We start from the raw sequence: 25,707 nt of genomic DNA, 5'->3' as shown, positions 1-25,707 counted from the left end.
GGGTCAGAGGATTGGAATTCTGGTTTCAGTCCAACCAGTGATTTGTTGTGTGAATAAAGAAGAACTCTTTAACCTCTCTAGGCCTCCATTTCCTCAACTCTAAAAATGGGAGATGGCACTAAGTGTGGTAAATGTATGTGATCATATGAGAAATCAAGAAGCCAAAAACAAATACTACATTCAGAAAATTCCATTTAGGGAAATGCCTATTATTTTATATAATCTTAAGAGAGTTGGGTAAGGCAACTAAATTCAGAGCTATGGCCAAAGTACACATTTGTGAGGATGGTCAACAGACTGTATGCTTACGTGACATTTTAAAAACCTGGAGATGAGGCCTATGAGAGAATTTCTATGAATGCCATGAAGTCCTTCTCTAAAGAAATATTTGAGCATTCTAAGAAGATGAGAAGTTTACTCAACTAAGCTAATGTCTCTTCTGGCTTTAAAGATAAGTGATTTTGCAGACAAAAGAAAAAAATTGTATTCCTTGCTGCCCCCTTGTGAGATTTAGGGAAAATATCCCTTGGTTTATTAAATACATTTTTTAATTCAGCAAACATTTATTATTGTTTATAGTGTGCCAGGCACTCTACTAGTGATGAGAACATACAAATAATTAAGGCACAATGCCTACTCTAAAGGAACTCACAGATTAACAAAGGCTAGCAACAGCCAAACATTTACAATGCAGTGTGATAATGACAGGTTCAAGGACTTACTGAACCACCTACATCAGCCAGTTTGGTTTGGGGAGGTAGGGTGGAACACTCCAGAAAGTCACCCCAAGAAGGAATGGGAGAGGTTAGCTGTTTCCAAAAGACATTTAGGTAGTGGGGTTAATGAGACTCCCTGATACGGTGATAACAGAGATGTGGTGATAGGGATCAAAGAAATAGAGTCTAGGAGAACAACAAAGACTACGTCTGTACAGCCAAACCTGGACTGAATACCACAAAGAAATAAAAGAAACTTGGGGCACCTGGGTGGCTCAGTCGGTTAAGCGGCTGACTCTTGGTTTCAGCTCAGGTCATGATCTTATGGTTTGTGGGATGGAGCCCCACATCTGGCTCTGCAGATGACAGTACAGAGCCTGCTTAGGATTCTCTCTCTCCCTCTCTCTCTGCCCCTCCCCCACTCATGCCTGCACTCTTTCTCTCTCTCAAAATAAATAAACATTAAAAAAAAAAAGAAAGAAAGAAAGAAAGATGGGGCACCTGGGTGGTTCAGTCGGTTGAGCCTCTGACTTCAGCTCAGGTCACGATCTCACAGCTCATGAGTTAGAGCCCCATGTCGGACTCTGTGCTGACAGCTCAGAGCCTGGAGCCTGCTCCCGATTCTCTGTCTCCCTCTATCTCTGCCGCTAACCCACTTCCATTCTGTCTCTGTCTCTCTCAAAAATAAATAAACATAAAAAAAAAAGAAAGAAAGAAAAAGAAAGAAAGAAAGAAAGAAAGAAAGAAAGAAAGAAAGAAAGAAAGAAAGAAAAGAGATTTGAAAATGGTCAGTCTTTTCAGTTCTTTCAGCATAGTCTCTGGGAGTTATTTCCTATCAGTATCTTGGCCATATTTCATATTTAATTTCTCTTCTAATCTCAGCTATTATCATTTAGTACTTTTTTTGTTTTTTTAAGAGAGAGTGTGTGTGCAAGCCAGTGAAAGGGGCAGAGGGAGAGAGAGAAAGAATCTTAAGCAAGCTCCATGCTCAGCACAGAGGCCGACAAGGGGTTTGATCCCACAACCCTGGGATCATGACCTGAGCCAAAATCAAGGATCGGACAATCGAGCAACTGAGCGGCTCAGGCACCCCTTAATGTGGGACCCAAGGAATTTAACAAAAATCCCCTACCCCTGGACAAGCAGAGCAAGACTAACTCCATTTTGTACTACACCCACCATATCATGTATAACCCCCACATGACCTGCTTATTGCTTAAGACACTCCCCCACCCTAGTCAAGCTGCTGAGCACACCCTTACTGGAAACCGGCTCATATAGGAATGTGGAACCCCTAACGGCCAAAGACTGTAAACCCCGCCTTTTGCCCGCCAAACTTGTGCGCCAATTCTGACCAGAGTGATAGGCTAGTTGAAACAGTTACTATAGGGTAAGTTGTAATTCAATTGGCCACCTGCGTATGGACTGACATGACTATGCAACTTTCTGTGTGTGTTACAATCTCATTGGCCACTGGCCCCTATAAAACTGCTACGCCTCTTAACCTAGGGGTCCAAGTCCCTGCTCTGCCGTGTCGGGTATACCTGGGCCCAAGCTCCAGCTTGCAAATAAACCCTCGTGCGTTTGCATCAGTATCGGCTCCTTGGTGGTCTCTCGCATTTGAAATCGGGGGCATTACACTTATCATTTAGTACTTTTAAGGATTTTATTAGGGCATAGTTACTTTTTTACTTTGGTAACTGTAGACAAAGACCAGGTAATATTCAAACCATAATAACTCAGACACCAGTGTCATCAAGAATTTTTAACAATAGGGGCGCCTGGGTGGCGCAGTCGGTTAAGCGTCCGACTTCAGCCAGGTCACGATCTCGCGGTCTGTGAGTTCGAGCCCCGTGTCGGGCTCTGGGCTGATGGCTCAGAGCCTGGAGCCTGCTTCCCATTCTGTGTCTCCCTCTCTCTCTGCCCCTTCCCCGTTCATGCTCTGTCTCTCTCTGTCCCAAAAATAAATAAACATTGGAAAAAAAAAAGAATTTTTAACAATAAATAAAAGCATTGGTGGTGTCAGGAAACAAGTTTAAAAAAAAACAATTTTGCTTTCTGCCCATGGACGCGCCGAGTAAGCATCGTGAAAGTCTCCCCTCCCACCGCCGTCATGTCTAAGTCAGAGTCTCCCAAAGAGCCTGAACAGCTGCGGAAGCTTTTCATTGGAGGTTTGAGCTTTGAAACAACCGATGAGAGTCTGAGGAGCCATTTTGAGCAATGGGGGACGCTTACGGACTGTGTGGTAATGAGAGATCCAAACACCAAGCACTCCAGAGGCTTTGGGTTTGTCACCTATGCCACTGTGGAAGACGTGGACGCAGCCATGAATGCAAGGCCACGCAAGGTGGATGGAAGAGTTGTGGAACCAAAGAGGGCTGTCTCGAGAGAAGATTCTCAAAGACCTGGTGCCCACTTAACTGTGAAAAAGATTTCTGTCGGTGGCATTAAAGAAGACACTGAAGAACATCATCTAAGAGATTATTTTGAACAATATGGGAAAACTGAAGTGATTGAAATCATGACTGACCGAGGCAGTGGCAAAAAGAGAGGCTTTGCTTTTGTGACCTTTGACGACCATGACTCTGTAGACAAGACTGTCATTCAAAAATACCATACTGTGAACGGACACAACTGTGAAGTAAGGAAAGCTTTATCTAAACAAGAGATGGCTAGTGCTTCTTCCAGCCAAAGAGGTCGAAGTGGTTCTGGGAACTTCGGTGGTGGTCGTGGAGGTGGTTTTGGTGGGAATGACAACTTTGGCCATGGAGGAAACTTCAGTGGGCGAGGTGGCTTTGGCGGCAGTCGAGGTGGTGGTGGATATGGTGGCAGTGGGGATGGCTCTAACGGATTAGGTAACAATGGAAGCAACTTTGGAGGTGGTGGAAGCTATAATGATTTTGGCAATTACAACAATCAATCTTCAAATTTTGGACCCATGAAAGGAGGACATTTTGGAGGCACAAGCTCTGCCCCTATGGTGGTGGAGGCCAATACTTTGCCAAACCACGAAACCAAGGTGGCTATGGCGGTTCCAGCAGCAGCAGTAACTATGGCGGTGGCAGAAGGTTTTAATTACTGCCAGGAAACAAAGCTTAGCAGTAGAGGAGAGCCAGAGAAGTGACAGGGAAGCTACAGGTTACAACAGATTTGTGAACTCAGCCAAGCACAGTGGTGGCAGGGCCTAGCTGCTACAAAGAAGACATGTTTTAGACAATACTCAAGTGTATGGACAAAAAACTCGAGGACTGTATTTGTGACTAATTGTATAACAGGTTATTTTAGTTTCTGTTCTGTGGAAAGTGTAAAGCATTCCAACAAAGGGTTTTAATGTAGATTTTTTTTTTTGCACCCATGCTGTTGATTGCTAAATGTAATAGTCTGATCACGACGCTGAATAAATGTGCCTTTTTTTAAATGTGCTGTGTAAAGTTAATCTACTCTGAAGCCATCTTGGTAAACTACCCCAACAGTGTGAAGTTAGAATTCCATCAGGGTGATGCCAGGTTCCATGTGAAGTTTATTTGCAACCTGCTTGGGCACAGAAGCCGTTGTCTCCACAAACATTGGTGTGGTTGAACTGACAGTTAACGTGTTGTGACGTGGAGTTCACCGTTAAAAGGGTCACCCAAGCAAAGTCCTGGAGTTTATTTGGTTATTAATATGATTGTTGGCACATCCTATGCAATATATCTAAATTGAATTATGGTATCAGATAAAATTATAGATGGGATTAAAGCTTGTGTATTGTCCATTATCATGTGTAATCAATAATTGATTTAATATTCTCTTGAAAAATAAAAAATTTTAAAAATTTAAAAAAAATTTTTAAAAATCAATTTCTCACAGTTATAATCTCCAGGACTATCTAGAAGACCTAGTAGATGATTGGTTGGTTGAAATAATAAATTTGCATGAATGACTAAAGAGCAAATGAATTTGAATCAGTGAATGGTTCTGATATCAGCCTGTGAGGAGAGGGTAAAATATGGGTTACTAGAAAAGAAGGAGATGAGTATTTGAGAAAGGGAGAGCCTTGTATAAGCTAAGGCCATTTATCAAAAGAAACATGAAACTGGTACATGGATTAATTATTAATTAGTGCTGAGTAATTTAGGGGGCTATTTGAGGGCACAGGTATCCAAATATAGACAGAATCTGACTTGGGTCTTTTCTCTGAGCCTCAGGGGATTATTTACTGTACATCTATTCTTTGGAATATGAAGAGACTGAAGCGGGGCTTAGGACCCAGAAGACCTCCCTCTTCCACTTCCCCCCAAAATGTTGGCCTGTGTTACTCACAGGCTTCAACCACTTCTTTTCAAGACCTAGACACAAATCTGGTTCGATAAAAACAATTAGCAGAAGAGAGAACATTCAAGAGTTGTAATTACCTAAATGTCCCACCATTAACCATTTGAATGACTAAATCCTCTACATTGATTGTTTTAATGAATGATAATTAAAACCAAATAACCTCTAGGCTCATTTGATGCTACAGTGACAAAACTGAACCTCTAGGCATTATATTGCAAGGCCCTGAATTGAGCCAGGGGAAGCCAAATAGATAAAGTACAAGGAGAATGAGATGGTGAGTGGAAAGGTACTGGTGCACACTGGAGTAGAAAGAAGGTGATGGGGGTGTTTGGGTGACTCAGTCAGTTAAGCGTCTGACTTTGGCTCAGGTCATGATCTCGCGGTTTGTGAGTTCGAGCCCCGTGTCGGGCTCTGTGCTGACGGCTCAGAGCCTGGAGCCTGCTTCGGATTCTGTCTCCCTCTCTCTATCCCTCCCCGACCAGTGCTCTGTCTCTAAACAATAAATACATGTAAAAAACAAAAAAAATTTTTTTAATTAAAAAAAAAAAAAAGAAAGAAGGTGATGGCTGCCCTAGCAAACACATTTCAGTTAATTATCCATTGATGGGAGAGCCCTCAATACCACTCCCTAGTTAGGAAAATTCTTCCAGGAAAACACTTTCAGTCAGAAAAACGCCTTTGTAACAAATAGTGGTGGGGTTAGAGCAATCGCTTCCTGCTATTGCCTACCACCAGCCGCCACGCAGCTCAGCCCCTGGCTTCTGCCCTCTGAAGCAATGGCTTCCCTCATTGTCAAATCACTTTACCCAGTTCCAGAAGGCCTGCTAGGAAGATTATGTGTTGTCAGCAAAGACACATGAGAGAGGATTTTTAACTTTTTTAATCTAAAGTAAGAATTTTGCAAGGCAGAATTTCCAACCCAAACAATATTATAATGGAAAGAGATTCAACAGATTTTGTGGAGACCGCATTCAGGCAAACAAGCTTGAGCAATGGAATGTGGAAAAGGCCACAGTGACCACCTGGTTGATACAGACAGGCCCATCAGGTGACCCACCTCAAAATGTCCTTAGGCCCTAACTGACCAATGGGCTCCTTACGACTAGGCACAGTTACCAAAAAAGGTAAGATTCTATACGTTGCCAAACCTCCTCTTTTTCCCCCTTTAAAAGCAGCCCCCACCCACTGCGTCTTTGCAGACAGCCACTCTTCTGCTCTTGTGCCCACCACTCCCTTGTGGTATATTCAATACATTTTTGTCTCCTTTGTTCTGCCTCAGGTGAATTCTTTCATCTCCCACACCATTGGCTTCCACCTGATCTGATTGTTGCCCCACATTTGGTGGCTCCCCTCCTATGAAGAGATACCCCATTTAGACACCACAGATTTGGTTTGCCATATTCATAATACAGAGGAAGCCATCATCTTGAATAAGTTAAAGGAAGAAACTGTCATACTCATCATTATACCCTGGTGCAGCACGGGTTCACAAAAATAATTGTTTGAACCGAACTCAACACAAAGTAATTTAAACTAAAACCCAGGACAGACCTAACAATATGAATGTACAAATCATGAACTAGTGGATCTTTCCAAAGCACTGTATTTGTTGAAATTTTGAAATACATACAATGGCAGGTGAGCAGTCTCCATGATTGGTTGCTCTGTGGCACGTGTAAAGACTGTTCTAAGCTTTTCTTCTGCAGGACAAGCATTTCTAAGTTGAAGTCAGAGCCAGAAAGTTTGGGCAGTTCAGCACTTTTTATAACCAATCAGTGAATCAACATTTATAAAACACTTATTGCGTGCAACGCACTGTTCTAAGGCGCTGGGATTATAATGGAGAGTTACTGGGGTTGAAAAGGGACTTTAGTCACCTCCATTTTGACCTTGGTCTGTACTTCCTAACTGATTTAAATTCTCCTTTGTTTATCTCTTAACTCAGACAAAAAAACCCAGGAGGCAAAGCATCCTCTGACAGGAACACAATTACCCTTCAAGCAATAACAACTGCCCTGAGCCAGCAAGAGCCTGCTTGATTGACCCCAAGATAATGACCTTTACTGCCCATCTGCATGTACCCACTGACTTTTGTCTCATGTTTTCCTTATATAAAGGTAAAAGTATTTTCCGCACTGTGAAGACAGTCTTTGAGAGGCTTAGTCCCCTGTCTTCTGACTGATGACGTCACTGAAATAAATTTCCTGTCTTATTTCACTACTGCTCCTCTTCCTGCCTTGGGATTTGTCAGTGGCCAGTGGTGGCTCCTGGTCCGCTTGGGACCCCCAGAGCCTGGTGCTCTTGCACCCCTGTGCCCCAGTTACAGGATCCCCTAAAAGTACAGGAAGGCTCTTCCCCAATGAAATACAAATTACCCCCAAATCTTCTATTTGCTTGAAATGTTTATTAAGACCCTCATAATCAAATAAAACTTGATACCAAGTACATGGGTTGATCATTAATTAGCGCTGACTGATTTAGTGGGCTACTTGAGGGCATAAGTACCCAAATGTAGACAGAAAGCGACTATTTTAAAATAGTGTGGGGCACCTGGGTGGCTCACTTGGTTGAGCAGCGACTTGGGCTCAGGTCATGATCTCACAGTTCATGAGTTCGAGCCCCACATGGGGGGCTCGGTGCTGACAGCTCGGAGCCTGGAGCCGGCTTCAGATTCTGTGTCTCCCTCTCTCTCTGCCCCTCCCCTGCTCTCTCTCAAAAATAAGTAAACACTGAGTGCGCCCCGCAGTCCTTCGGATCTGTCTCTTGCTTCAACAGTGTTTGGACGGTACAGACCCAGGGACGCCCATTCTACCGGCCTCCGACCACCCTCAGCCTTTTTTCCAGTCGCAACCTTCGGAGCCATCTTCTTGCCACCCTCTGCCTCCGGGACCAGCCAACACGCGATTTTGAATTTAGCTCCTCATTACCAATCAACCCCGAGCGCCCAAATTCGTCAGAAGTACTCCACAGAGGTGGAAGCCGCCGTCAACATGTACCTGCGGGCCTCCTACACCTACCTCTCACGGGGCTTCTATTCCGACCTGGACGACGTGGCCCTGGAGGGCGTGGGCCATTTCTCCCGTGGGGTGCCTGAGAAGAAGCGGGAGGGCGCCGAGCGTCTCTTGAAGATGCAAAACCAGTGCGGGGGCCATGGCCTCTTCCGGGAAGTGTAGACGCCGTCCCACGATGAGTGGGGTAAATCCTTGGACGCCAGGGAAGCCGCCCTGCTTCTGGAGAAGAACTTGAAGCAGGCCCTCCTGGATCTGCATGCCCTGGGCTCTGCCCGCGCAAACCCCCACCTCTGTGACTTCCTGGAGGATCACGTTCTAGATGAGGAAGTGAAACTCATTAAGAAGATGGGCGACCACCTAACTAATCTCTGCAGGCCGTCCGGTCCCCAGGCTGGGCTGGGCGAGTATCTCTCCCAACGGCTCACCCGCAAGCACGGCTAGAAGTCTCTGGAGCCCAGCAGCCTTTGAGAGGGTCCCTCTGACATCCACCAGGTGCCAGGGCTTGTACCTGAGTCTCTCCTTGCAGCCACTAGGCAGCTTTTTAACCACGTGGAGCCCTCTCCCAAGCGGTGGACCAAATGAAAACAATAAAGCTTTCTGCAGCAAAAAAAAAAGAAAAAAAGAAAAAAGAAAAAAAAAGTAAACATTTAAAAATTTTAAAAATAAAATAAAATAGTGCAATTTTCATAGCCTGGGTGTGTGTAATAGGACCCATGCACAATGGCATCTATGATGTGCCAAATAAATGAGTTCACAAAATGCACACTATAAATTAAACAATCATAGAAAACGCAGTGCCAACTTCTCCCCTAGTAATCTTAAATTCAGATGCCTGTGTTTGTCATTTTTTTAAATATTTATTTGTTTTTGAGACAGAGAGAGACAGAGCATGAGTGGGGGAGGGTCAGAGAGAGGGAGACAAAGAATCCGAAGCAGGCTGCACAGTCTGTCAGCACAGAGCCCAACACGGGCCCAAACTCACGGACTGTGAGATCATGACCCAAGCTGAAGTCGGATGCCCAACCGACTGAGCCACCTAGGGGCCCCTGTGTTTGTCATTATAGCAAACACTTTGTCTCTTTTAATTGTTTCCTTTTTTTTTACCATGTACATGTATTCTCTATTACCATTCCTCCATCCACCTCACTCCCACCAAATCTGTACCCATAATGGTACTTTTTTCTTTCAGGGAACTATCCAAGTTTGCAAAAGTTGACAAGAGGCATATCTCTTCAGCAAGAATAGGTCAGAAAAAAAAATTACTATATTGAATTAATTTCAGATGATGTAAAGACCGAAATGGGAAAAGCAAAAGCCTTAAATGATTAGAAACCCATTTGGGAGACTCTGACATCCAGACATAAACAAGATCCAAAACACAAAACATACAGAAAAATATTCATAAATTCAACTACATTAACACATAAAGCTTCTAAATAACAACAGTGACCATTTTAAAAAGTTAAGAAAAAGCTACAGAGAGATGATATTTAGGAATGTAGATTAGCACAATTACTTTCAAGGCAATTTGTCTACATTTCATAAAGTTGGAAATACACATATCCTATACCCCAGCAATCCTACTGTAAAATGTATAGCGGGAACAGTAATTCTCAAACTTTAGCTTGTGTCAGAACCACTGGGGAGCTTGTGAAAATACAGTTTGTGGAGTCCCACCACCAGTTTCTGATTGAGTAAACCTGGGTGAAGGCCCTAGAATTTGCATTTCTAACAAGTTCCAGATGATATTGATGCTCTGGCTGCTGATTCAGGCACTACATTTTGCAGATCACTGCCCCCAAAGAAACCTCATACCTGCACTTAAGGGGACACATGCAAAAAAATGTTCACCACAGGATTGTCCACAGTTGTGACAAACTAGAAACCAACAATAAGGAAATGGATGGATAAATGTATATTCAAGCAGGGCAGTTAAATGAATGAACAACACGTATCGATATGAATAATTCTCAAATCCTAATGGTGAGGGGAAAAAACAAGCTGTAAAAGAATATATTCAAGATACCAATAAGGTAAATCTTATACAACAGTCTACTGTTGTATGTGTACATTCACATGTACCAAAAGTACAAAAGCAGGGATAGCAAAGATACATGTTAGTGAGGGGTTAAGGGAATTAAGATTGGGAAGGGGTTCAAAAGGAGTCTCGCTGTATCTGTGATCTCTTGTTTCTTTAAAACTGACCTGGAGCCCACTCCTTTCCAATTCCCTCCTCCCTACCCCAGCAGAGGGCACTGAAAAAGTGAGATCAGCCACCGTGTCTGGAGGAGAACTGCAAAGCATGTTTCAATGGGAGCATCCCTCTCTGCACAGCAAAATGATACAGGATTGAGAATGATCTATTTAACTACTTTTCATCTCTTTTTTCCTGGCTTTCTCTTTTTTAATATTTTTTAATGTTTATTCTTTTTTTTTCTTTTTTGAGAGAGAGACACAGAGCACGAGCAGGGAAGGGGCAGAGAGAGAAGGAGACAGAATCTGAAGCAGACTCCAGGCTCTGAACTGTCAGCACAGAACCTGATGCGGGGCTCAAGCACATGAACCTCGAGATCATGACCTGAGCTGAAGTCGGACACTCAACTGACTGAGCCACCCAAGTGCCCCAGTGTTTTGGTTTTTTTTCCTGGTTTTCCAAACAAACTTAGACATCAGTACCTGCCTATATGGATGGATGGAAGGAAGGAAGGAAGGAAGGAAGGAAGGAAGGAAGGAAGGAAGGAAGGAAGGAAGAAGGAAGGAAGAAGGAAGGAAGAGAAGGATGGATCACACCAGCACTTATTAGAAGGATAATGCCTCTCTTTAGAGAATAGATACATTTTATCATCATGGTGTGTGAGAGGCACAGTGGGAGCCACAAAATCAATAATAACACCAACTTATATTTCCATAGTACCTTTCCGTTTCCAAGCTGTTTCACTGGGAGTAGAAAATAGACAGTTATATAAAGTAAGAGAAATGCAATGTACCCTGTTATGACTACCATAGGTTTGGGCTCTGATGAAAAAAATTCCTTCTTCCTTTGAATGTGAAGAGGTTCAGTGCATGTTAACCCCAAAATATGCTGCTTTGACATATAGACTATTTTGAGTTAAAGGCACTGGAAAACAGTGAATATAAGAAAAAGACTCTGACTTTCCTTCTGATTCTTAAAAGCAGGAGATGAAATTCCCATGCACAGATGTCCTCCCAATGCAAAAAGGAAAGTAACATTCTTATCATCAAGGACGAGAAGCTGAGACCCAGAGAATCCTACACAAGCAGACCTTGTTAAAAGCATCCTCTCCCTTCAGCTGCCCCACAGTCTAGTCACTTCTGCACACTTGCCTTTGTTCAACTTATACAAAAGCAAATAGGTTTTGCCATTTTTTGAGTCTTCATTCCTTAGGAGGGCTCATGTGTCACATAAAACTTAACGTAAGTAGGGGCCAGTAAATATTTGTGGGACATATGAATGAATGAAGGAATCTATCTTTCTTGTGGTCTCTGTTCATCTTCTATTTTTTAAGTTTATTTATTTATTTTGAGAGAGAGAGAGAGAGAGAGAGAGAGAGAGTGTGTGTGTGTGTGTGTGTGTGTGTGTGTGTGTGTGCGTGCCTGTGAATGGGAGGGGCTGAGAGAGAGAGAGAATCCTAAGCAGTCTCCTCACTATGAATGCTGAGCCTGATGCGGGGCCGAACCCATAAACCTCGAGACCATGACCTGAGCAGAAGTCAAAAGTCAGACACCTGACTGACTGAGCCACCCAGGCACCCCTGTTCATCTTCCTATTAATATTCTCCCCACTAATTCTAGATACCCTCCAGAGGGTGGTGCACTGCCAATGTATCAAGATATTTCAATCTTTTGCTTTTAATTCAACCTCACATGCCCACTATACAAGAGGCTGCTGCAGAATCTCACACTCTCTGCTACCAAACAAACATCATTTTATTTTCTCCAAAAGAAGAAACTCAAAACAGGGTCCCCTTCACATCCCATCTGCCACCAACGCTTATCACTTCTTTCCCTATAATTGTTTCAGTCTTTTGTCACTGTTTACCATTGTTAATATAGCTCAGAATAACATAACAAATTTTCACTGAACATTGCCAATACAAAGTATTTTAAATTAATCTTACTTAACCCTTAAAACTGTATAAAACTGGGTATTTATCTTAGAGAAGTGAAGCTTGTGTTCATACAAACCTGTATGTTTATAAACACATAAATGCTTACAGCAGTATTATTTGTAAGAGTCAAAGACTAGAAATAACTCAAATATCCCCCAGTAGGTGAATGGATACACTGCGGTACACTCATATAATGGAATACTACTTGTTAATTACTCGTTAATAAAAAAGACCTATTAACACATGCAACAACCTGGATGGGTCTTAAGAGCCTTCTACTGAGTGAAAAAGTCAATCTCAAAAGTTGACACATTGTATAATAGCATTTACATAACATTCTCAAAATGACAAAGTTATAGTGATGGAGAAGAGATTGGGTGACAGGGAGGGTGTGACTTTAAGGGATGATACAAGGGAACTTCCTTGTGGCAGTGGACCAGTTCTATATCCTGACTGTGCCAGTGGTTACACAAATCTATATATTTGAAAATTTCATAGAACTATGCAGCAAACCACCCTCCAAATCAGTATTTGTAAGAACTGTGAAATCTAAATAAAATCTGAATTACTGTTAGTATTTACCAATGTCCACTGACTGGTTTTGATAGTGTTATCATTGGAGGAAGTGGAGTAAAGGATCCACAGGAACTTTATACTGTGTTTGCAACTTTGAGGATACAAAATTATTTCGAAATAAAAAGCTTACAATGACTATTTTATTTTTTTAATGTCTATTTTTGAGAGAGAGAGAGAGAGAGAGAGAGAGAGAGAGAACACATGCACACGCACAAGCAGGGGAAGGGCAGAGACAGAGGGAGACGACAGAGGATCCAAAGTGTGCTCCCCACTGACAGCAAAGAGCCCGACATGGGGTTCAAACTCACAAATTGTGAGATCACAACCTGAGCCGAAGTTGGAGGCCCAACCAACTGAACCACCCAGGCACAATGACCACTTTTAATTAGAAGGGCTACCAAGTAAAAAATTCACTTTGGGAAGATCCTCACTTGCAAACGTTAGGGCTATATTTAATATTCTGTAGATCTACATATTCTGAATCCTTCCAAAAACTTAATAAAAACAATGACACTCTGAATTGGTAGCTGATAATTGTGATTAATAAGAAGCAAATGTAATTTTACTAACCTGGAGCTATAGCTGTCATCAAGGTTTCCAGAATAACTGCTTCCACTGAATTGGTCTGCTTTTACTCTCCATAAGGCTAGCCTCCCCTACATCTGCTGTGCAGGAGTCACCTGGCCTGAAATGTGATTGGGCAGGGGGTGGGGCACATGAAGCTAGTACTCAAAACAGTATGGTACTGGCACAAAAATAGACACATAGATCAACAGAACAGAATATAAAGCCCATAAATAAACACAAAATTAGAAGGTCAATTAATCTTTGACAATGTTGGCAAGAATATGCAATGGGAAAAAGACAGTCTCTTCAACAAATGATGCTGGGAAAACTGGACAATTACATGCAAAAGAATGAAACTGGACCACTTTTTTACACCATACACAAATATATGTGTATTTTTTGTGTACACCATTTGTGTACACCATATACAAAAATAAGCTCTCACATTAAGGACCTAAATGTGAGACAGGAAACCGTCAAAATCCTAGAACACAGTATAGGCAGTAATTTCTCCAACATTGGCCATGACAACATTTTTCTAGATATGTCTCCTGAGGCAAGAGAAATAAAAGCAAAGAGAAACTCTGGGACATCAAATAAAAAGTTTCTACATCAAAGAAAACAATAAACAAAACTAAAAGACAACCTACAGAATGGGTGAAGACATTGGCAAACAACATAGCTGATAAACGGTTAGTATACAAAAATATAAAGAACTTCTACAACTCAGGGTGCTGCTTAAGCCTGCTTATGCTCTGTTTCTCTCTCTCTCAAAAATAAACTTTAAAAAAATAATAATTAAAAAAAGAACATACAAATCAACACCAAAAAAAACTCCCATATAATCCACTTTAAAAGTGGGCAAAAGACATGAACAGACATTTCTCCAAAGAAGACATTCAGATGGCCAACAGACACACAAAAAAAGATGCTGAACATCACTCATCATCAGAGAAATGCAAATCAAAACTACAGTGAGAGGGGCATCTGGGTGGCTCAGTCAGTTAAGTGTCCAGCTTCAACTCAGGTCACTATCTCGCAGTTTGTGAGTTTGAGCCCCACAGCTGGCTCTCTGATGCCAGCGTGGAACCCACTTTGGATCCTCTGTTTTCTTCTCTCTGCCCCTCCCCCACTTGAGTGTGCACACATTCTCTCAAAAATAAAATAAGCATTAAAAACAAAAACTACAATGAGATATCACCTCACACCTGTCAAAGTGGCTAAGATCAAAAACACAAAAAACAAGTATTGGCAAGGATGTGGAAAAAGTAACCCTGTGCACAGTTGGTGGGAATGTAAACTAGTACAGCCACTGTGGAAGACAGTATGAATATTCCCCCAAAAAGGTAAAATAGAACTACATTACAATACAGTATCACACTACTGGGTATTTACCCAAAAAATACAAAAACACTAATTCAAAGGGATATCTACACCCCTATGTTTATTGCAGCATTATTTACAATAGCCCAGTTATGGAAACAGCCCAAGTTTCAAGATAATTGAAATTTTCAATTATTCAAGATAAATGAATAAAGAAGATGTGAGATACACACACACACACACACACACACACACACACACAATGGAATACTATTCAGCCATAAAAATGAATGAAAGCTTGCCATTTGTAACAACATGGATAGATCCAGAGAGTAAAATTCTAAGCAAAATAAGCCAGTCAGAGAAAGACAAATACCATATGATTTCACTCATATGTGTAATTTAAGAAACAAAACAAATGAGCAAAGAGGGGGAAAAAAGAGAGAGACAAACCAAAAAACAAACTCTTGACTATAGAGAACAATTGGATGTTTACCAGGAGGGGAGGTGGGTAGGGGGATGGGTGAAATAGGTGGAGGGGATTAAGAGTACACTCACTTATCTTGAGGGGAGCCTGAGTGGCTCAGTCAGCTGAGCATCTGACTCTTGATTTCAGCTTGGGTCATGATCCCAGGGCTGTGGGATCAAGCCCTGTGTCGGGCTCTGCGCTGAGCATGGGGCCTACTTGGGATCCTCTCTCTCCCCCTCTGCCCCTCTCCCCAACTCATTCTCTCTCTCTAAAATAAAAAAAAATAAATTAAAAAAAAAAAAGAGTATTCTATCTTGATGAGCACTGAGTGATACATGGAACTGGTGAGTCACTATATTTTATACCTGAAACTAATAAAACACTATGTTAACTGGAACTAAAATTTAAAAAATCAAGTGTACAACATGATGATTTATGAATGCAATGTGAAAGGGGAAATAAATTAGCTTTTGTAATTTGGCTTTATGTCATTTATAATTTGATTTTATGTCATTTAAAAATTTCCCTTTGAGATGGAACAAGTTTAAAAAAAAAATCAAGGCTGAAAAAAGGATTCTGGGAACATAGTAGATAAGAAGCACCAGAAATCTGTATCCTAACCTAGACAACAACTACACTGGTAGAATCTGTCTGATGTAACTATTTTGGAGCTCTGGAGTCTACAAAAGGTTTGAACTTACAGGGAAATGCCTGGATAGCAAACAGGTTAATTTGGGTCCATTTCAACTCTCAGTTCAATAGCAGCTGCACATCCTTTACCCTCCAGCCCTACAGGCAGACAGCTCTATGGGCATTCCTGCAGCAGCCTGCATACAACTATGGAAGCCAGTGTTTGCAATAAGGATTTTGTCCTCCAAATACTGGGGATCTGTACCCTGATTCCCTAATCGCTGCATCTGATCACACAGGTGCAGACACAGAGATGGACAGCTATTATTGCACTGCCCCGTGGGCCCCCTCACCTCACATTGTTGCAAGCCTCTCCCCATCTGACTGAAGCAACTTCAATAAAATTTAGAGGACTAGACCATCTCCCCGCCCGCCCCCCCCCACCCCGCCCTGCCACCTCTTCATTTTCTTCTTTTTCCCATTTTGGGAGTCAGACATTAAAGACTAGGGCATTCAGCGGCACCTAGCTGGCTCACTCAGAAGAGCATGTGACTCTTGATCTCAGGGTTGTGAGTTCAAGCCCCATGTTGGGTGTAGAGATTACAAAATTAGAAAGGCATCATATAGGGGCACCCGGGCGGCTCAGTCGGTTAAGTGTTTGACTTCGGCTCAGGTCATCATCTCACAGTTTGTGAATCTGCGGCCCACATCAGGCTCACTGCTGTCAGCACGGATCCTACTTTGGATCCTCGATCACCCCCTCTCTCTCTCTGCCCCTCCCTGCGCACAGTCTCTCTCTTTCTCAAAAATAAATGAACATTAAAAAAAGGAAATGAAAAAGAAAGGCACCATATGTCCCCAGAGAAAAGCACAGACTCAAAAAATGACCTGAGAGCACCTTAATTCTATATTGCAGGCTGACCCTTCACAAAGAAAGCCTACAATTTTGTTTAATGTTTATTTATTTTGAGAGAGAGAGAGAATATGAGCAGGGGAGGGTCAGAGAGAGAGAGAATCCCCACAGGCTCCATACTCAGCACAGAGCCAAACACAGGGCTTGATCTCATGACCATGAGATCATGACCTGAGCCCAAACCATGAGTCGGACACCTAACCAACTGAGCCACCCAGGCACCCCAGCCTACAAGTTTTCTGAAAAGCAAAACAAAACAAAACCAAAAGCCAAAAAATCTTGGGAAAGGAAGAGAATCTGATTTCCAGAGTTAGGCCATATCATTAGATTCAAATACTCATGTTTTCAACAACAACAACAACAACAAAACCCACAAGGTATACAAAGAAACAGGAAGAGGAAAAAAACCACACCAACAGACCCGTCTCAATAGGTGGACCTACTACACAATGTCTGAACAAAGTAGACATATCAATATGGAGATGATTACCCCATCTAATCCCCATCGTAACCAAAAGAAACCAAAAAGAGATTCTAGAGCCCAAAAGCACAATAACTAAAATAAAATTTTCAGAGATGGATTTGAGCAGGCAGAAGAAAGAATTAGCAAATTTGAAGAAAGAACAATGGAAACTATCGAGTCTGAGGAATGGAAAGAAAAAAGATTAAAGGAAAGTGAACAGAGTCTACCATCAAGCAAACTATCACATACAGTGTGGGAGTCTCAAAATAAGAAAGAGAAAGGAGAAGAGATTATTTAAAGAAATAAGGGCTGAAAACTTGCCAAATTTGATGAGCTATGAATATAAACACCCAGCAAGTTCAACAAATTCCAAGTAGTATGAAATCAAAAGAGACCCACACCAAGATACATTGTGATCAATCTATTGAAAGAAAAAGAACAAGAGAGAATCTTAAACACACCAAAAGAGAAGTAACTCATCATATCAGGGACCCTCAATAACATTATTCACAGATTTCTCATCAGATACCGTGAGAGCCAGAAGGCAGTGGACTGAAATATTCAAAGTGCTAAATGAAAAAATTGTGAACCAAGAATCTTGTATCTGGCAAAAGTGTCCTTCAAAAATGAGACAGCCTCAGATGAGGGAATTTGTTACCACTAGGCCTACCCTGCGGGAAATGTTAAAGGGAGTCCTGCAGGTTGAAATGAAAAGACATTAGCCTATATCTCAAAGCTGTGTGAAGAAATAAAGATATTGTGAAGGTACATATGTGGGCAACTATAAAACCAGTATCATCTGTAAAAAATGGTTCGTAACTCTACTTTTTGCTTTCTACATGATTTAAGAGAATAATACATTTTTAAGATTTTATTTTTAAGTAATCTCTCCACCCAACATAGGGCTCAAACTTACAACCCCAAGATCAAGAGTTGCAAGCTCCACTGACTGAGTCAGCCAGGCACCCCAAGAATACTACATTAAAAAAAAAGCAAAACAATCATTAATCTAAAGCTCATATTCTTATAACTGATTTATGATTCCACATTTTATTTCCTACACAACTGACTAATACATTATACATAACAATTATTAGCTTATGGTTTGGGACACACCATGTATAAAGATGGATCCTGTGACATCAATAACTAAAAGTAATGGGGAGGGAGCTATATAGGAGCACAGTTTTTGTATGTTATTAAAGTTAAGCCGGCATAAATTGAAATTAGAATGTTTATAACTTTAAGCTGTCAAATCTAATTCCCATGGCAACCACAAAGAAAATAGTTACAGAATATACACAAAAGAAGAGGGGAATTAAGGCATTTTACTACAAAAAATATCAGCTAAACACAAAAGAAAACAGTAATGCAGGAAATAAGGGACAAAAAAAGCTATTAGGCATACAAAAACACATAGCAAAATGACAGGAGTTCCTCTTTATCAGTTATTACTTCAAATGTAAATAGATTAAACTCTCCAATCAAAATACAGAGGTTGACAGAATGGACTTAAAATAATGATTTAGCTCTATGCTCTCTACTGTAGATTCATTTTATTTTATTTTTTTCAGAGACTCACTTTAGATCCAAAGACTCAAATAGGTTGAAAGCGAAAGGATTAAAAAAAAGTCTTTCTATGCAAATAGTAGCCAAAACAAAGCAGAGGTGGCTATACTAATATTGGACAAAATAGCTTTTTAAAAAGTTTATTTATTTATTTATTTATTTATTTATTTATTTATATAAAGAGAGCACGTGCAGGGGGAGTAGAAGGGTGGGGGAAGGGAGAGAATCCCAAGAAGGCTCTGCACTGTCAGCATGGAGCCCAATACAGGGCTCAAACTCATGAACCATGAGAATGTGACTTCACTTGATCTTAGCCAAAAGGCCAAGAAGTGATTCCCTGAGAACATGACTTGAGCGGAAATCAAGAGTTGGAGGTTTAACCAACTGAGCCACGAGGCACCCCCCAAAATAGGCTTTAAATTTTTAAAAGTTTGCAAGATGGGGTGCCTGCATGGCTCAGCCAGTTAAGCATCCAACTTCAGCTCAGGTCAAGAAATCCAGGTTCATGAGTTCAAGCCCCTCTTTGGACTGTGTTGACAGTTCAGAGCCTGGAGCCTACTTTGGATTCTATGTCTCTCTCTCTGCTCCTCCCCTGCTTGCACTCTGCACTCTGTCTCTCTCTCTCTCGAAAATAAATAAACATTTAAAAAGCTTGCAAGAGTCAAAGAAAGACATTATGTATTAGTAAGTGGTTGAATACAATAAGAGGATAACAATTGTAAACATTTATGCACCTAATAATGAAAATCAAAATATATAAAGCAGAAACTGACGGAATTGAAGGGGAAAGTGGAAGTTCCACAATAATAGTTGGAGACTTTAATACCTTATTCTTAATAATTAATAGAACAAATAGAAGATAATTAAAGGGAGGATTTGAACACAATAAATCAAATAGATCTGAAAGGCATATATAGAACACTCTACCCAACACCAGTGTACACATTCTCCTTAAGTGCACATTGGACATTTTCCAGGATAAGCTATATGTTAGGCCACAGATGAAGCCTCGAAATACTTTAAAAGATGGATAGCATACAAAATATCTTCTCTCATCACAAGATGAAGTTAGAAATCAGTAACAGAAGGAAAACTGGAACGTTAATAAATTTATAGAAATTAAACAACACACTCTTAAATAACCAATGAATCAAAAATGAAATCACAAAGGACGTTTTCTAATTTCTAATTTTCTAATAGTTAGAAACTAATGAAAATGAAAACACAACATACCAAAACTTATGGGACACAGCAAAAGGATTGTTAAGGGGGAAATTTATAGCTATAAATGTTTATATTAAAAAAACAAGAAAGATCTCAAATCAATAACCTAACTTAACAACCTAAGAAACTAAGAAACAAAGTAACAATAAACTCAAAGCTAGCCGAGGAGAAGATAATATAGAGCATAAATGAATGTAATAAAGGGTAAGAGTAATAAATGTAATAAACAATGGAGAAAATCAATAAAACCAAAAGTTGGTTTTTCAAAAATATCAGCAAATCGATATACCTTTAGCTAGACTGAATAGGAAAAAAGAGAAGACACAAATTATTTTAAAAAAACAAAAAAATAAAAATAAATGAAAGTGGGGATATTACCGCTGAATCTACAGATATAAAAATTATTATAAGAGAATACTATGAGCAACTATATGCCAACAAATTCGATAACCTAGATGAAGTGGACAAATTCCTAGAAAACACGAAAACTGCCAAGTCTAAATAAGAAATAGAAAATCTGAATAGACCTGTAACAAATAAGGAAATTGAATCAGTAATCAAAAACCTCCCCCAAAATAAAAGCATTAGACCTGATGGCTCCATGGTGAATTCTACCAAACATTTAAAGAAGAGCTAATACCAATCCTTCTCAAACTTTTGAAAGAACTGAAGAGGGGAGAACACTTCTAATCTCATGAGATCAGCATTTCTGTGATACCAAAGCCAGTCAATGACACTACAAAAAAAGAAAACCACAGACTATTATCTGTTATGAGCATTGACGCAAACGTTCTCAAGAAATACTAGCAAACCAAATTCGACAGCATTTTTGGTCAAAATTTTCTTTAAATTCTTGTTAGTTAACATATAGTATAATACTGATTGCAGGAGTAGAATTTAGTGATTCATCACTTACATGTAACACCCAATGTTCATTTACAGCAAGTGTCCTCTTTAATGCCTATCACCCATTTACACATTTACCCCACCCATCTCCCTCCATCAGTCTTCAGTTTGTTCTCTATCTTTGTGAGGCTCTTATAGTTTGCTTCCCTCTCTCTTTTTTTTTCCTGCTTCCCATATGTTCATCTGATTGTTTCCTAAATTCCACATATGAGTGAAATCATACAGTATTTGTCTTTCTCTGATGGACATATTGAGCTTAGCATAATACACTCTAGCTCTATCCATACCATTGCAATTGGCAAGGTTTCATTATTTTTGATGACTGAGTAATATTCCATTGCATATTTGTGTATATACTACATCTTCTTTATCCATTCATTAGTCGATAGACATTTGGGCTCTTTCCATAGTTTGGCTATTGTTGATAATGCTGCTATAAACATCAGGGTGCACATATCCCTTTGAATCTGTATTTTTTGCATCCTTTGGATAAATACCTAGTCGTGCAATTGCTGGGTTGTAGGGCAGTTCTATTTTTAACTTTTTGAGGAAACTCCATATCAAATTCAACAGCATAATAAAAGGATAATACATCATTGCCAAGTGGGAATTATTCCTGGAATTCAAGGAGGGTTCAACATATAAAAATTGATCAGTATAATACACCATATTAACAGAATGAAGGAAAAAACCCTTCATGATCATCTCAATTGATGCAGCAAAAGTATTTGATAAAAATTCAACATTCTTTTAGGATAAACACACACACACACACACACACATACACACGCACACGCACATGCACACGCACACCAAACTAGGAGAAAGAAAGAACAAAAGAACATCTAAATCAGAAAGAAAAAAGTAAAAGTATCTCTATTCACAGATAATGTGATCTTATATGTAAAAAACCTTAAAGATTTCACAAAAAAAATTGTTAGAATAAATTAATTCAGCAAAACAGCAGGATATAAAGTACACACAAAAATCAGTTGAATTTCTATACACTAATATTGAACAAACTAAAAAGGAAATTTAAAAAAAACAGTTCTACTGGGGCACCTGGGTGGCTCAGTTGGTTAAGTGTTTGACTCTTGATTTTGGCTCAGGTCATGATCTCTCAGTTCGTGGGATCAAGCCCCATGTTGGACTCCGTGCTGGCAGCTTGGAGCCTGCTTGGGATTCATTCTCTCTCTCTCTCTCTCTCTCTCTCTCTGTGTGTGTGCCCCTCCCCTGCTCTCTCTTTCTCTCTCAAAAGAAATAAATAAACTTCTAAAAACTAAATAAAAAATAAAAATAGGGGCACCTGGGTGTCTCAGTCGGTTTAGCATCCAACTCTTGATTTCGGCTCAGGTCATGATCTTGTGGTTCTGATTCATGAGATCAAGTTCTGCATCCCCTGCTTGGGATTCTCTCTCTCCCTCTCTCTCTGCCCCTCCCCACCCCCCCCCCCCCCACACACACTCTCTCTCTCTCAAAATAAAAAACAAATAAATAAAAATTTAAAAAAAACAGTCCTACTTATAATAGCATCAAAAATAGTAAAATACGTAAAAATTAGCTACCTAAGGAGATAAAAGACTTATACAATGAAAACTAGGGGCGCCTGGGTGGCGCAGTCGGTTAAGCGTCCGACTTCAGCCAGGTCATGATCTCGCGTTCCGTGAGTTCGAGCCCCGCGTCAGGCTCTGGGCTGATGGCTCAGAGCCTGGAGCCTGTTTCCGATTCTGTGTCTCCCTCTCTCTCTGCCCCTCCCCCGTTCATGCTCTGTCTCTCTCTGTCCCCAAAATAAATAAACGTTGAAAAAAAAAATTAAAAAAAAAAAAAAGAAAACTAAAAGACATTACTGAGATTAAAGACATAAATAAATTGAAACATATCCCATGCTCATGAATTAGAAGAGTTAATATTGTTAAAATATCGTTACTACTCAAAATGATCTATAGACTCAATGTAATCCCTGTCAAAATACCAATGACATCTTTTGCAGAAATAGAAAAAAATGATCCTAAAATTCATATGGAATTTCAAGGGACCCAGAGTAGCTAAAACCATCTTGAAAAAGAACAAAATTGAAAGTCTCCTACATCCTGATTTTGGAACTTACTGTAACACTACAGTAATCAAAACAGGGTGGTGGTGGCATAAAGACAGACATAGAGACCAATGGAATTGAATAGAGAGCCCAGAAATAAATCTTCTCATATATATAGACAACTGATTTTGACAAGGGTGCCAAAGCCTTTTCCCCATTCAATGGGGAAAGGATGGTCTTTCCAACAAATGGTGATGTGAAAACTGGACATCCACGTGCAAAAGAATGATCTTGGACTCTTACCTAACACCATATACAAAAATTAAGTCAGGGGCGCCTGGGTGGCGCAGTCGGTTAAGCGTCCGACTTCAGCCAGGTCACGGTCTCGCGGTCCGTGAGTTCGAGCCCCGCCTCGGGCTCTGGGCTGACAGCTTGGAGCCTGGAGCCTGCTTCCGATTCTGTGTCTCCCTCTCTCTCTGCCCCTCCCCCGTTCATGCTCTGTCTCTCTCTGTCCCAAAAATAAATAAAACGTTGAAAAAAAAAAATAATAACAAAAATTAAGTCAAAATTGACCACCAACCTAAACATAAAACTCTTAGAAGAAAACATGGAGCAAAAGCTTCATGACATTGGATTATTTGACAACGATTCCTGGATATGACACCGAAGGCCCAAGCAACAAAAGACAAAATAGACAAGTCAGACTTCAAGAAAATGTCAAACTTTTGTGCATCAAAGGACACTTTGAACAGCCTTTCCTGAGAGTTGCCATGGTTTCCTGCTTTGACAGTGCCTGGAGGGAAAAGGCGCTAACCCAAACCCCCGCTGGCTGCTCAGAGCCAGCCCTGGGCACCGCCTCACAGTTTCAGACTGCCCCAAGGCCATCACCCCTCTCCAGCAGGGGGGGGGGGGGCAGCTGCTGTTGCCTCTCTTCAGCTGCTCACTGTGACCTCCTCGTCTCCCACATGGATGGGCCAGAAATACCACCAGGACTCAGAGGCCACTATCCACTGCCAGATCAGCCTGAAACTCTACACCTCCTACATCTACCTATCCATGTCTTACTACTTTGACCTCAGTGATGTGGCTTTGAAGAACTTCAACGAATATTTTCCTCACCAATCTCATGAAGAGAGAGAAAAAGCTGAGAAACTGATGAAGCTGCAGAACCAATGACCACATTCTCCTTAAGGCTATCAAGAAACGGGACCAGAAAGGACTGGGAAAACAGGCTGAATGCAATGGAGTATGCATTTTACTTGGAAAGCATGAATCAGTCACTACTGGAATGGCCAGAATGGCCACCGACAAAAAACCCTACTTGTGTGACTTCACCGAGACTCATCACCTGAATTAGCAGGTAAAATCCACCAAAGAATCGGATGACCACATAACCAACTTGTACAAGAATCTGGCACGGCAGAGTGTCTGTTTGACAAGTACGCACAGACAGACAGTGATAACAAGAGCTAAGACTTAGGCTGAGGGTAACTTCCCTGGTCATAGCCACAGAGGTGACTTCCTGGTCACCAAGGTAGTGCTTGCATGTTGGGGTTACCTTTACCTTTTCTATAGGTCTTACCAAAAGGAATACTTAGGTTCTTTCATTTGTACCATTGCTTCAAATAAAGCAATTTGGTACTCCCTCCAAAAATGAGACTTTCGTGACAGAATGAAAAGGCAATCCCTAGAATGGGAGAAAATATTTGCCAACTATATACCTGCTAAGGGATTAATGTCCAAAATACAGGGGCGCCTGGGTGGCTCAGTCGGTTGAGCATCCGACTTCGGCTCAGGTCATGATCTTGCGGTCCGTGAGTTCGAGCCCCGCATCAGGCTCTGTGCTGACCGCTCAGAGCCTGGAGCCTGTTTCAGATTCTGTGTCTCCCTCTCTCTCTGACCCTCCCCTGTTCATGCTCTGTCTCTCTCTGTCTCAAAAATAAATAAACTTTAAAACAAAATACATAGAGAACTCTAAAACTGAACAACAAAGAAACAAATAACCTGATTCGGGGGCACCTGGGTGACTCAGTTGGTTGACTGGCTGACTTCAGCTCAAGTCATGATCTCACGGTCCATGGGTTTGAGCCCCGCATCGGGCTCTGTGCTGGCAGCTCGGAGCCTGGAGCCTGCTTTGGATTCTGTGTCTCCCTCTGTCTCAGCTCCTCTCCTGCTTTTGCTCTCTCTCTCTCTGTCTCTCAAAAATAAATAAATGTTTTAAAAAATTTTTTAAATAACCTGATTCAAAAATGGGCAAAGGACTTAAATAGACATTTCTTCAAAGAAGATATTCAAATGGACAGTAAGCGCATGAAAAGATGTTTAACATTATAATCATTAGGGAAATGTAAAGCAAAACCACAGTGAGATAGCACTTCATATCTATTGGGATAGCTACAATGAAAAAATGTAAGGGATGCCTAGCTGTCTCAGTCAGTAGAGCATGCAACTCTTAATCTCAGGGTTGTGAGTTTGAACCCCATACTGGGAGTGGAAGATACTTAAAATAACTTTTTAAAATTTGAAATAAAAAATGTTGGTAGGGATGTGGATAAACTGGAACCCTTGTGCACTGTTGGTGTGAATGTAAAATGGTGCAGCCCCTGTGGAAAACAGTATGGCAGTTCCACAAAAGATTAAAAATAGATGTAGCATATGATTCAGCAATTCCACTGATGGGTACACACCTAAAAGAATCAAAAGCAGGGGCTCAAAGATATATTTGCACACCCATGTTCAGAGCATCATTATTCACAATAGCTAAATCAACTCAACGGTCCATAACATGGAAGCAACCCATCGGTCCATAAACAGATAAATAAGCAAAATGTGGTATACACTTATAATGGAATATTCAG

General features: G+C 40.9%; 3 pseudogenes; all 3 read left to right on the top strand.

Moving 5' to 3' along the window:
• Positions 1-2,771: 2,771 nt before the first annotated feature.
• On the top strand, positions 2,772-4,459 carry LOC123583564 (annotated as a pseudogene).
• A 3,300-nt stretch (positions 4,460-7,759) lies between these two features.
• Positions 7,760-8,658, top strand: LOC123583711 (annotated as a pseudogene).
• Positions 8,659-23,472: 14,814 nt separating this feature from the next.
• LOC123583710 lies at positions 23,473-24,322 on the top strand (annotated as a pseudogene).
• Positions 24,323-25,707: the final 1,385 nt, after the last annotated feature.

The sequence above is a fragment of the Leopardus geoffroyi genome, chromosome B3, assembly GCF_018350155.1.
Source record: "Leopardus geoffroyi isolate Oge1 chromosome B3, O.geoffroyi_Oge1_pat1.0, whole genome shotgun sequence".
Classification (NCBI taxonomy): domain Eukaryota; kingdom Metazoa; phylum Chordata; class Mammalia; order Carnivora; family Felidae; genus Leopardus; species Leopardus geoffroyi.
This window is presented reverse-complemented; position numbering and strand designations above follow the sequence as displayed.